Below are 13181 nucleotides of genomic sequence, written 5' to 3'. Positions count from 1 at the left end.
AAGGGCTACAAAAAATTGTTCTACGGCACCCCCCTCCGACGTCTAGTATTCGAGTTATTGGCCAAAAACCGCAACTATAGCGGTTTTTCGTACAGGGTACCCGACTCTAGTAAAATGATGCGATTTTTACTAGTCTAGGAACTTTTTGGTCAAAAAATCAAGTATATGTCATTCGATAGATAATTTCAAGGGCTACCAAAAATTGTTCCACGACACCCCCCTGCGACGTCTAGTATTCGAGTTATTAGCCAAAAACCGCAACTTAAGCGGTTTTTCGTCCAGGGTACCCGACTCTAGTAAAATGATGCGATTTTTACTAGTCTAGGGAACTTTTTGGCCAAAAATCAAGTATATGTCATTCGATAGATAATTTCAAGGGCTACCAAAAATTGTTCCACGACACCCCCCTCCGACGTCTAGTATTAGAGTTATTAGCCAAAAACCGCAACTATAGCGGTTTTTCGTCCAGGGTACCCGACTCTAGTAAAATGATGCGATTTTTACTAGTCTAGGGAACTTTTTGGCCAAAAATCAAGTATATGTCATTCGATAGATAATTTCAAGGGCTACCAAAAATTGTTCCACGACACCCCCCTGCGACGTCTAGTATTCGAGTTATTAGCCAAAAACCGCAATTATAGCGGTTTTTCGTCCAGGGTACCCGACTCTAGTAAAATGATGCGATTTTTACTAGTCTAGGGAACTTTTTGGCCAAAAATCAAGTATATGTCATTCGATAGATAATTTCAAGGGCTACCAAAAATTGTTCCACGACACCCCCCTGCGACGTCTAGTATTCGAGTTATTAGCCAAAAACCGCAATTATAGCGGTTTTTCGTCCAGGGTACCCGACTCTAGTAAAATGATGCGATTTTTACTAGTCTAGGGAACTTTTTGGCCAAAAATCAAGTATATGTCATTCGATAGATAATTTCAAGGGCTACCAAAAATTGTTCCATGACACCCCCCTGCGACGTCTAGTATTCGAGTTATGGGCCAAAAACCATTCATACTTGAGCATTTTGCTCATTTTGCCTGTACGGGTACCGGGGACTAGTAAAATCAGGCCAATTTTTTAGAGTAGGGGTCCTTTTTGGTCAAAAAAACAACTTTTGCTCGTTCGATAGGGAATCGATAGGGCAACAAAAAATCGTTCTACGACCCCCCCTTCCGATGTCTAGTATTCGAGTTATGGGCCAAAAACAGTTTATAGCTAATTTTTCACTCGATTTTTCACCAAGTATCGCACATTACTCCGGTTCTATACATTGGATCGTCAATCTTTAAGATTTTATGGGTAGTTCCAACTGTTTGCTACATTTCATCCATACATCACCAACCGATTCAATGTCTGTGCTAGAAGTTATTAGAGGAATAAAAAAATTTACCCTTGGCTTTGGACCGTACAATTTTACCCATTTTTGGCCCATATTTGCCCCATAGCTCCGCCGGTATCCAAGATATGGCCACACTTTCTTCTGGCCATGGGTAGATGGCACTTGTGGCTAGATTTCTTCCATGCACCACTAATCGCTACCATGTCTGTGGCCGGAGCTATTCACGAAAGCGCCTCGCGCACTTGGTCGGATTTTTGGTCCACCTGGCACCATTGTTGGCCCGTATTTGCCCCATAGCTCCGCCGGTATCCAAGATATGGCCACACTTTGTTCTGGCCATGGGTAGATGGCACTTGTGGCTAGATTTCTTCCATGCACCACTAATCGCTACCATGTCTCTGGCCGGAGCTATTCGACGAACAACCATCGCATTTACCTAGGTACTTTTTCGGATTTTTGGTCCAACTTGCACCATTTTTGGCCCATATTTGCCCCATAGCTCCGCCGGTATCCAAGATATGGCCACACTTTCTTCTGGCCATGGGTAGATGGCACTTGTGGCTAGATTTCTTCCATGCACCACTAATCGCTACCATGTCTGTGGCCGGAGCTATTCGACGAACAACCATCGCATTTACCTAGGTACTTTTTCGGATTTTTGGTCCAACTTGCACCATTTTTGGCCCATATTTGCCCCATAGCTCCGCCGGTATCCAAGATATGGCCACACTTTCTTCTGGCCATGGCTAGATGGCACTTGTGGCTAGATTTCTTCCATGCACCACTAATCGCTACCATGTCTGTGGCCGGAGCTATTCACGAAAGCGCCTCGCGCACTTGGTCGGATTTTTGGTCCAACTTCACCATTTTTGGCCCATATTTGCCCCATAGCTCCGCCGGTATCCAAGATAGCGCCACACTTTCTTCTGGCCATGGGTAGATGGCACTTGTGGCTAGATTTCTTCCATGCACCACTAATCGCTACCATGTCTGTGGCCGGAGCTATTCACGAAAGCGCCTCGCGCACTTGGTCGGATTTTTGGTCCAACTTGCACCATTTTTGGCCCATATTTGCCCCATAGCTCCGCCGGTATCCAAGATATGGCCACACTTTCTTCTGGCCATGGGTAGATGGCACTTGTGGCTAGATTTCTTCCATGCACCACTAATCGCTGCCATGTCTCTGGCCGGAGCTATTCGACGAACAACCATCGCATTTACCTAGGTACTTTTTCGGATTTTTGGTCCAACTTGCAACATTTTTGGCCCATATTTGCCCCATAGCTCCGCCGGTATCCAAGATATGGCCACACTTTCTTCTGGCCATGGGTAGATGGCACTTGTGGCTAGATTTCTTCCATGCACCACTAATCGCTACCATGTCTGTGGCCGGAGCTATTCACGAAAGCGCCTCGCGCACTTGGTCGGATTTTTGGTCCAACTTGCACCATTTTTGGCCCATATTTGCCCCATAGCTCCGCCGGTATCCAAGATATGGCCACACTTTCTTCTGGCCATGGGTAGATGGCACTTGTGGCTAGATTTCTTCCATGCACCACTAATCGCTACCATGTCTGTGGCCGGAGCTATTCGACGAACAACCATCGCATTTACCTAGGTACTTTTTCGGATTTTTGGTCCAACTTGCACCATTTTTGGCCCATATTTGCCCCATAGCTCCGCCGGTATCCAAGATATGGCCACACTTTCTTCTGGCCATGGGTAGATGGCACTTGTGGCTAGATTTCTTCCATGCACCACTAATCGCTGCCATGTCTCTGGCCGGAGCTATTCGACGAACAACCATCGCATTTACCTAGGTACTTTTTCGGATTTTTGGTCCAACTTGCACCATTTTTGGCCCATATTTGCCCCATAGCTCCGCCGGTATCCAAGATATGGCCACACTTTCTTCTGGCCATGGGTAGATGGCACTTGTGGCTAGATTTCTTCCATGCACCACTAATCGCTACCATGTCTGTGGCCGGAGCTATTCACGAAAGCGCCTCGCGCACTTGGTCGGATTTTTGGTCCAACTTCACCATTTTTGGCCCATATTTGCCCCATAGCTCCGCCGGTATCCAAGATATGGCCACACTTTCTTCTGGCCATGGCTAGATGGCACTTGTGGCTAGATTTCTTCCATGCACCACTAATCGCTACCATGTCTGTGGCCGGAGCTATTCACGAAAGCGCCTCGCGCACTTGGTCGGATTTTTGGTCCAACTTGCACCATTTTTGGCCCATATTTGCCCCATAGCTCCGCCGGTATCCAAGATATGGCCACACTTTCTTCTGGCCATGGGTAGATGGCACTTGTGGCTAGATTTCTTCCATGCACCACTAATCGCTGCCATGTCTCTGGCCGGAGCTATTCGACGAACAACCATCGCATTTACCTAGGTACTTTTTCGGATTTTTGGTCCAACTTGCACCATTTTTGGCCCATATTTGCCCCATAGCTCCGCCGGTATCCAAGATATGGCCACACTTTCTTCTGGCCATGGGTAGATGGCACTTGTGGCTAGATTTCTTCCATGCACCACTAATCGCTACCATGTCTGTGGCCGGAGCTATTCGACGAACAACCATCGCATTCACCTTCTCGTTGCACTTCTTCGGGAATTTGGTGCAACCAAGTTTTCACTATAACTTGGTCATTTTCCGTCCATCGGACATGCGGTTTTGGGTGTCGATACTTGACACCGCGCGCTACAATATGTTCCTCCACGACCATGTGGTCCGATGCTTCCAACAGGAGCTATTCGAGGAGTACCGATTTTTCACCATTAAAAATGCTCGTTTTTGCACCAACTTTTGCCTATAACTCAGGCTGTATCGATCGGATCTTCAATCTTGAAAAAGTTTTGGATAGGTGGCATCAAATGCTACATTTCGTTCTTCCACGTCAACTTTGTCCGATGTCTAGCAAAAAAGTTATTCGCGAACCAAGTCCAGAACCCATGCAATGGCTGCCCTCATTGCATACATCACGGCGGTTAACTCTCGTTACTCTATACCGTGGACTTGGTACTTTTTCAGGCATTCGTTGCTACTTCTCGGTTCATGATATTCGTTTACGGTCTTCACTAGGGCATTTGGTGCTCCTTATCGGTTCATGATATTCGTTTACGGTCTTCACTAGGGCATTTGGTGCTCCTTATCGGTTCATGATATTCGTTTACGGTCTTCACTAGGGCATTTGGTAATGGGCTTCCCACTTTCTACTGATCGATCCATACTCACTTGCGTGCACCTAGCCTAGGAAGGTTTCCTATGGCTTCCCATCTTTCTACTGATCGATCCATACTCACTTGCGTGCACCTAGCCTAGGAAGGTTTCCTTGGGCTTCCCATCTTTCTACTGATCGATCCATACTCACTTGCGTGCACCTAGCCTAGGAAGGTTTCCTATGGCTTCCCATCTTTCTACTGATCGATCCATACTCACTTGCGTGCACCTAGCCTAGGAAGGTTTCCTTGGGCTTCCCATCTTTCTACTGATCGATCCATACTCACTTGCGTGCACCTAGCCTAGGAAGGTTTCCTATGGCTTCCCATCTTTCTACTGATCGATCCATACTCACTTGCGTGCACCTAGCCTAGGAAGGTTTCCTTGGGCTTCCCATCTTTCTACTGATCGATCCATACTCACTTGCGTGCACCTAGCCTAGGAAGGTTTCCTATGGCTTCCCATCTTTCTACTGATCGATCCATACTCACTTGCGTGCACCTAGCCTAGGAAGGTTTCCTATGGCTTCCCATCTTTCTACTGATCGATCCATACTCACTTGCGTGCACCTAGCCTAGGAAGGTTTCCTTGGGCTTCCCATCTTTCTACTGATCGATCCATACTCACTTGCGTGCACCTAGCCTAGGAAGGTTTCCCTTTGGTACCGACTTCCATCTACGCACTCGATATAACCTAGGTACTTGGTACCGATGATGGTTAACACTCAAGCATTTCTTGCATCCTGCGTGCAAGGTACCAATTTTCACTTCTCAGGTGCGTTTATGAGCCCGCATTAATCCAATATCGCTCTGATGGCCTTTCTTATTATTTCATCCGATAGCCCTTGCCAAAAGCTACCAAAAGTTCCTCCACGGCCATGTGCTCCGACGCTTAGTTTAGGAAATATTCGAAAAAATTCAAAATAGGAAGCATTTTCTTATTGGAAAATCACCTTAAATCGATGGCCATTTTTTGGGCAAAAACTTTAACGTCTTCCCGACTTTGCGGGAATTGCGAATTTTAGGCACCCAGAGAAAATCTTTTACTTTAAGGGGGCGGCCGCGAAGTTGCCCAAAGTCTCGGACACAAAAATTCTCAAGTTCCCCACTCTAGTAAATCGCCCTATGAGTATCTCCTGGCCCGCGAGCTCTGCGAGCGGGCCAGCTTCGGCGATTTTTGCCTTTTCGCCTAGGCGGTTCTTCTACGAAATTGGTCCACAGCTTTTGCTCAGAAAGCTAGCATTTGTTGCAACAGTTAGGTACTTGGTACCACATTTTGGTATCCATTTGGGTATTTGTGGCAACTACTCGGTACTTTGGCCCACATTTCGCTCTACTCGGGCTTCTATGGTGGTACTTGTCGGTACTTCTGGCCAACTTAGGCCAATTGGGTGCAACTTGTGGGTACTCTGTGGGTACTTTAGGGCGTATTGTGTCTTTCGGGTGAACCTTCGCTATACTTCATGGGTACTGATGGCCAACTTAGGAACATTCAGTGCAACTTTTGGGCCTAAGGAAATTTGTCCAACTCTTTGGACTTAGAAAATTTTCTGGACTTAGAAAATTTTCTGGACTTGTAAAAATTTTCAAATGTTCAATTTGGCCCACATTTCGCTCTACTCGGGCCTCTATGGTGCTACTTGGCGGTACTTTTGGCCAACTTAGGCCAATTGGGTGCTCTTTGTGGGTACTCTATCGGTACTTTTGGCCAACTTAGGCCAATGGGGTGCTATATGTGGGTGCTCTATCGGTACTTTTGGCCATGTTAGGCCCATTCGGTGCTATTTGTGGGTACTCTATCGGTACTTTTGGCCATGTTAGGCCCATTCGGTGCTATTTGTGGGTACTCTATCAGTACTTTTGGCCAACTTAGGCCAACTCAGTGCTACTTGTGGGTACTCTATCGGTACTTTTGGCCAACTTAGGCCAACGCGGTGCTATTTGTGGGTACTCTATCGGTACTTTTGGCCAACTTAGGCCCATTCGGTGCTATTTGTGGGTACTCTATCGGTACTTTTGGCCAACATAGGCCAATTGGGTGCTACTTGTGGGTGCTCTATCGGTACTTTTGGCCAACTTAGGCCAACTGGGTGCTATTTGTGGGTACTCTATCGGTACTTTTGGCCAACAGAGGCCAATTGGGTGCTACTTTTGGGTGCTCTATCGGTACTTTTGGCCAACTTAGGCCAACTGGGTGCTATTTGTGGGTACTCTATCGGTACTTTTGGCCAACTTAGGCCAACTCTGTGCTTCTTGTGGGTACTCTATCGGTACTTTTGGCCAACTTAGGCCCATTCGGTGCTATTTGTGGGTACTCTATCGGTACTTTTGGCCAACTTAGGCCAACTCAGTGCTACTTGTGGGTACTCTATCGGTACTTTTGGCCAACTTAGGCCAATTGGGTGCTCTTTGTGGGTGCTCTATCGGTACTTTGGGACATATTATGTCCTTCGGGTGAACCTTCTCGATACCTCATGGGTACTTGTGGCCAACTTAGGAAAATTCAGTGCAACCTATGGGCCTTTGGAAATTGCTCCAACACTTTGGACTTAGAAAATTTTCTGGACTTAGAAAATTTTTTGGACTTAGAAAAATTTTCAACTTCTGTATCTTCTTCATCAAGTTCCATTTTGTGGGACTTAGAAAATTTTCTGGACTTAGAAAATTTTTTGGACTTAGGAAATTTTTCAACACTTGTAAAATTTTTGTTCCTTCTTTGAAGAAGAATACTTTCCACTATTAGCTTCTTTCTCTTTTTCTTCTTAGTTGTCTTCTTATTTTCGGTCCGAGAGCGCCGACACTTGTAAAATTATCTAAGTCCGAAGACTTTTGGAATGAACCAAAAGTCAACGAACACAATACATCAACCCTATCAACATCAAGTGGCAACCCGAAGGAAGCGCAGCGGCCAGCCCATGTACAACGCGAAGTTGTAGCATGCAACCAACCAACCGCTAACCTCCAACGGCACTCAATGTATTCGTTACACATGGGCGCACCTGCACCACACTGTCGTGACCATCCAACGAGCCGTCGGTTCGGTCGTGTGTTACAAGCACCCCATCACATAGGCATAGAGTCACCACACAGTGTTCTTCAACACTCTCGTCACATGGTGCAAGTCACGGTACGCACCACCAATGTGCACTGGTTGGCCAATTCCAGCACACACGGGGCGCGCACGCGCAAGCACTAACCACCAAGCATGGGTCGCCTGAGAGGATCGATGCGAACGCATCTCTACAACTTGAAGCTCCCAGCCTGTAGTCCCGTCGTTTGCGGGCGGTCGTAGGTGTCGAAACTAGTGATATCCACAGTCGGCAAGCTCGTCCACCGGTGTTCCCAACATGTATGGTACTAACACGTGCAGCGCGAACCCGCCCTTTGCGGCCTAGTAGTAAGCGGGGATGAGACGCCAGTGTGCCAATGGACAGCACGGACGGTTCTCGGAGGGTTGTTAGGCCCGCTAGCTTACGACCACCTAATGGGTATAAGAAGCGCTATCAGCTCGGATTGGATACGACCTTAGAGGCGTTCAGGCATAATCCAGCGGACGTAGCGTCATACCATAGTCCGTTCGAACTAGTATTGAGCCAGTGGTCCGTACCTGTGGTTCCTCTCGTACTGCACAGGAATTCCGTTAAGATAGCGACAAACAATGCACACCAGTAGGGTAAAACTAACCTGTCTCACGACGGTCTAAACCCAGCTCACGTTCCCTTGAAAGGGTGAACAATCCTACGCTTGGTAAATTTTGCTTTACAATGATAGGAAGAGCCGACATCGAAGGATCAAAAAGCCACGTCGCTATGAACGCTTGGCGGCCACAAGCCAGTTATCCCTGTGTGATCCCTGTGTCAAGCCAGCAGTTTAGACGTGCTTTGTGTCGCTCCGTATTTTTTGCAAAAATATTGTGCAAAAGTGCTTATAAATAGCGGAACAATAGTCGAAAAGGGCGAATTGAGTGTCATTCTTAGCGAATATTGAAAAAGGAAATCGTTTTACTTCAATTTACTGCGCTAAAACTCAGTTTAAAGTGTCCCCATACACTTTGTATGGGGAACTTCAGTGGCGAATAAATATCGAAATACCGTGTTAGAACATTATAAAAGTGGTAAAACACATGCTAGGGAGCATAAACTATCGTTTTCCAGCGACGTAAAGTGCTTTTAAAAAGAGATAAACAGTAAAAACTCGACGTGAAAGTGCGTGCAACAGCGTGGTACGGTGGCGTCAGGTGTGTCGTCGCGTGTGTTTGTGTCATCAACAACACCACGAAGCGTTTTCGAGCAGTGAGGACAACAACCCAACGTAAAAGCTCCCTTTTTATGACGACAGCGCCACCCGTGGCGGGTTCCGCAACTTCCAGCGAAGACAGCAACCACCTTCTCTTCGACGTCTGCAGCGCCACCAGTGACCGGTAGCGGTAGCGCTTAGCCGGGACACCAGCGTTACGAAGCGTTACGGTGCTATAAAACTCGATGCGAATTGCATACCTTTCCGGCGCTTAGCGGTCAGAGAGTGAGAACGCGCAGCCGGAGACCGGGAACGCTTAGCAGGAGACCGGGAACGGTTCTTTGGCTCCGAATCCTTCCCCGGGAACGCCAAAACGAGAGACTTCAACGCGTCAGCAGGCGACGAACCCGTTTTTTGGTGTTTTCTTGAATCTCTTGCGGAATTTATTAAAAATTCTTATTCTTGCGGTTTTCTCTTGCGAAATTGTTTTTAATAAAGAAAAAAGTGGGAGTTTTTTATTCTTGCGATCCGCGGACGGGAAATCTGCCAAAGGGGCTCTAGCGACGGACGGTCGTTACCTTGGCAGATGTTGAAGGGAATATTCCCTTGTTCCGTCTGAACGATTCGTGCAGGCGGTTTTTTGTGAAAGGAACGGAGAATGGAGGGGCGGGTGCTTCGTTCCGGGGTGCGGTCGTCGTCCACGCCTCGGAAGCGGTCCGATACCCCTTCCCCTTTACCGGAGACACCACGGCCGGCCGGACCAACGGTGGCGGTTCCGTCCGAGGCTGATAATTCCGAGGAGGAGGACGATGCGGAATTTTCCGACGCCTCTCTTCTCGAGCAGACGGTGGTGCCGCCAGTGGTAGCGGCAGGGGAGATGTCTTCAACCGTGGCTCCCCACGACGATGGCGAAGCGTCGGTGCTGGCTTTCCAGCACAAGATGCTGGAGAACTTCGCCAAACAGATCGAGTCGCTGACGGAAGAGCTGCGACTTAGCCGGGAACGTGAAGTGGCCCTGAAGTGTACGCTGGAAGCGCTTCAAGAGGGCATGCGTTCCTTGACGGCGCTTCATTCCTCGGCACAGCCTGTTGGTCAGGGCAGTGCCAGGACAAAACGCAGCCGGCAGCAGCGCAACCGTGCGAAGAAAGCTTCGCAACTGCAGCAGCAGCAGCAGCAGCAGCAGCAGCAGCAGCGGCAGCAGCAGCAGCAGCGGCAGCAGCAACAACAACAGCGGCAGCAGCAGCAGCAGCAGCAGCAGCAGCAGCGCAGCCAGCCACAGCCGCAGCGACGGACGGTCGCAGTGTCGGCTAATGGCCAGCAGCAGCAGCAGCAGCAGCAACCGCAACGTCAGCAGCAGCGGCAACAGCAGCAGATGTCCTGGGCTACGGTCGTGAGCGGTCGGAAGAGCCGATCGCAACGTTCGACTCAGCAGCAGCAGCAACCGCAGCAGGTGGGCCAGCCGTACCGGCCACCTCAGATGCGCCAGCAGCAGCAGCAGAGTCAGCAGCAACAACATCAGCAGCATCGTGCCCAGTCTAAGGGGCGTCCTCCGCGTCCTGACCGCATTGCGGTGGTCCCAGGTTCGGACAAAACCTGGACAGAGATGTACGTGAAGCTGCGTACATCTCAGGTGCTGCAGGACGTCAGGGCAGACATCGGCATGGGGCGCCGGACCGTGCAAGGTCATCTGCTTGTACCGTTGCGGAAGAACGTCGATAGCGCGGAGCTGGCTCGCCGGATCCAGCTAGCGCTAGGTGAGGATGGCGAGGCACGAGTGGTGACGGAGATGGGTGAGCTTCTCATCACCAACGTCGACTCTCTGGCCAAAGAGAGTGACGTGAAGCTTGCCATTGAGGAGAAGCTGGGGTCAGCGGCTGGCATCACTCACGTCGAGCTTTGGGAGCTCCGTGATGGCACAAAGCGAGCGCGTGTTCGACTCCCACTGGCCAAGGCACGGAGTCTCATTGGTCAGAAGTTGACACTCTGCCAATGTGTCAGCGGCATCCGCGAAGTGCCGAAGAAGCCGCTCGACCGTCAGCGCTGCTTCCGTTGCCTGCTGATGGGGCACCTGGCGCGGGACTGCCGTTCTTCAACTGACCGGACGGGTCAGTGTTTGCAGTGTGGCGAGGTAGGCCACCGCGTTAGTCAGTGCACGTCGGCAGCTAAGTGCATTGTCTGCCAGGGGCCCCATCGAGTGGGCCACTCATCGTGCCGACAAGGTCAACAGTGTCGGGTGTAGTGAGGGTGATGCAGGTCAACCTGGGTGGTGGACGCACTGCTCAGGATCTGGCCCTGCAAACAGCCCGCACTAAGCGGGTCGACGTGCTGCTGCTGTCAGAGGTGTACCGACCTCCAGAGGGCAGCGGAAACTGGACGGTGGATTCGTCGGGGAGAGCAGCTGTGGTGGCGACCGGCCACCTTCCGATCCAGCGGGTCTGGCGCTGTGCCATGCCCGGGTTGGCTGCTGCGCAGATTGGAGGGGTGGTCTTCATCAGCTGTTACGCCCCTCCACGTCTCAACGCCGGCGAGTTCGAGCAACTTCTGGAGGCGGTGGAGTTGGAGGCCCAACCCCACCCTCGCATCGTCCTGGCAGGCGATTTCAACGCCTGGAATGAGGAGTGGGGTAGCCAACGTACCACCCGGCGCGGTGAAGAGCTGCTCGATACAATTCGGCAGCTTGGGCTTGTGGTCCTGAACCAAGGATCGGTCCCGACGTTCGTGGGCAACGGAGTCGCCACTCCCAGTGTCGTGGATGTGTCTTTCGCGAGCGCATCCATTGCTCGTCCAGACACTTGGGAGGTGGCAGCGAACACCACTTCGTGCCACTATACGGCGTCGGACCACCGGTACATTTTCTTCACCGTGGGGCCTCCAACTCTTGACCAGCAGCGACGACAACAGCAGCAGCACCAGCAGCAGCAGCACCAGCAGCAGCAGCACCTGCAGCAGCAGCATCGTCACCTGAACGGGAGGCAGCAGCGACAACAGCAGCAGCATCGCCAGCGGGGACAGGGGTCCTCTTCGTCGTCTACCACGTTTCGGCACGCTGGCCGTAGATGGAAGACGACGCAGTTTTCGGTGGAGGCATTCGCAGCCGCACTCCAGACGGCCGGTTTTCCGGAACGAGCCGTCAGCCAGGAGGGGATGGTCGACGCCATGCTAGATGCATGCGACGACACGATGGAGCGCGTCACCATGTCGCATCGTGACCCCCATCGAGACCTCTTCTGGTGGACTCCGGAGATCTTGCGTCTTCGGGAGGAGTGTTCGACCGTGCATGAGCGGATGCTTCGTACCACCGACCTGCAGGAGCGCAGCATTGTGGCTGCACATCATCGGTCGGCGAGGAGAGCTGTCGAGAAGGCTGTCCGGGCCAGCAAGCGAGCGCAGCTCGATGAGCTGATTCAACAGGCGGAAACCAACGAGTTTGGGGCCGGTTATCGGGTGGTCATGTCTCGTCTTCGTGGCTGCTTCGTGCCACCTGAGACTGACCGTGTCGTGTTGGAGCGGATAGCCAACGATCTGTTCCCGACACATCCGCCTGTTGACTGGCCGGACGCTGAATCATCGAGCGTCGACACCGAGGAGCGGAGTTCTTCGTTGACCCCTGTCACCGTGGGCGAGCTGTTGTCCATCGTGGGATCGATGGCGAACCGGAAAGCGCCTGGACTGGACGGTATCCCCAACGCGGCGGTTAAGACGGCCATTAGGAAGTACCCGGAGGTTTTCGTCCGTTTGTACCAGGACTGCCTGGACCGGGGTGCGTTTCCAGCGCCCTGGAAGAGGCAACGACTGGTACTGCTGCCAAAGCCTGGCAAGCCTCCCGGGGAAAGCTCCTCCTACCGGCCGCTGTGCATGCTCGACGCACTCGGCAAGGTGTTGGAGCGCCTAATTCTTAACCGCCTCAACGAGTTCCTGGAGGAACCGGATGCGGAACGGCTGTCGGACGGGCAGTACGGTTTCCGGCGAGGCAGATCCACCATCAGTGCGATCCAGCGCGTTGTCGAAGCGGGCAGGACGGCCATGTCCTTTCGCCGCACCAACGCCCGAGACAAGCGCTGCCTGATGGTGGTGGCACTTGATATCCGCAACGCCTTTAACTCTGCGCCCTGGCAAGCCATCGCCAACGCGCTGAGGGACAAGGGGGTACCGTCATCGCTGCAGCAGATACTGAGGAGCTATTTCGAGGACCGGCGGCTGGTTATCGACACCAGCGAGGGCCCTGTCGAGCGGAATATCAGTGCGGGCGTTCCACAGGGTTCCATTTTGGGACCCACGCTTTGGAACGTGCTGTACGACGGGGTCCTGGGTGTCCAGTTGCCTGAGGGGGCCGAGGTTATTGGCTACGCTGATGACCTTGTCGTCTTGGTCCCTGCAA

The sequence above is a fragment of the Anopheles funestus genome (genome assembly GCF_943734845.2).
Source record: "Anopheles funestus chromosome X unlocalized genomic scaffold, idAnoFuneDA-416_04 X_unloc_22, whole genome shotgun sequence".
Lineage (NCBI taxonomy): Eukaryota > Metazoa > Arthropoda > Insecta > Diptera > Culicidae > Anopheles > Anopheles funestus.
Note: the sequence above shows the minus strand (reverse complement) of the source record.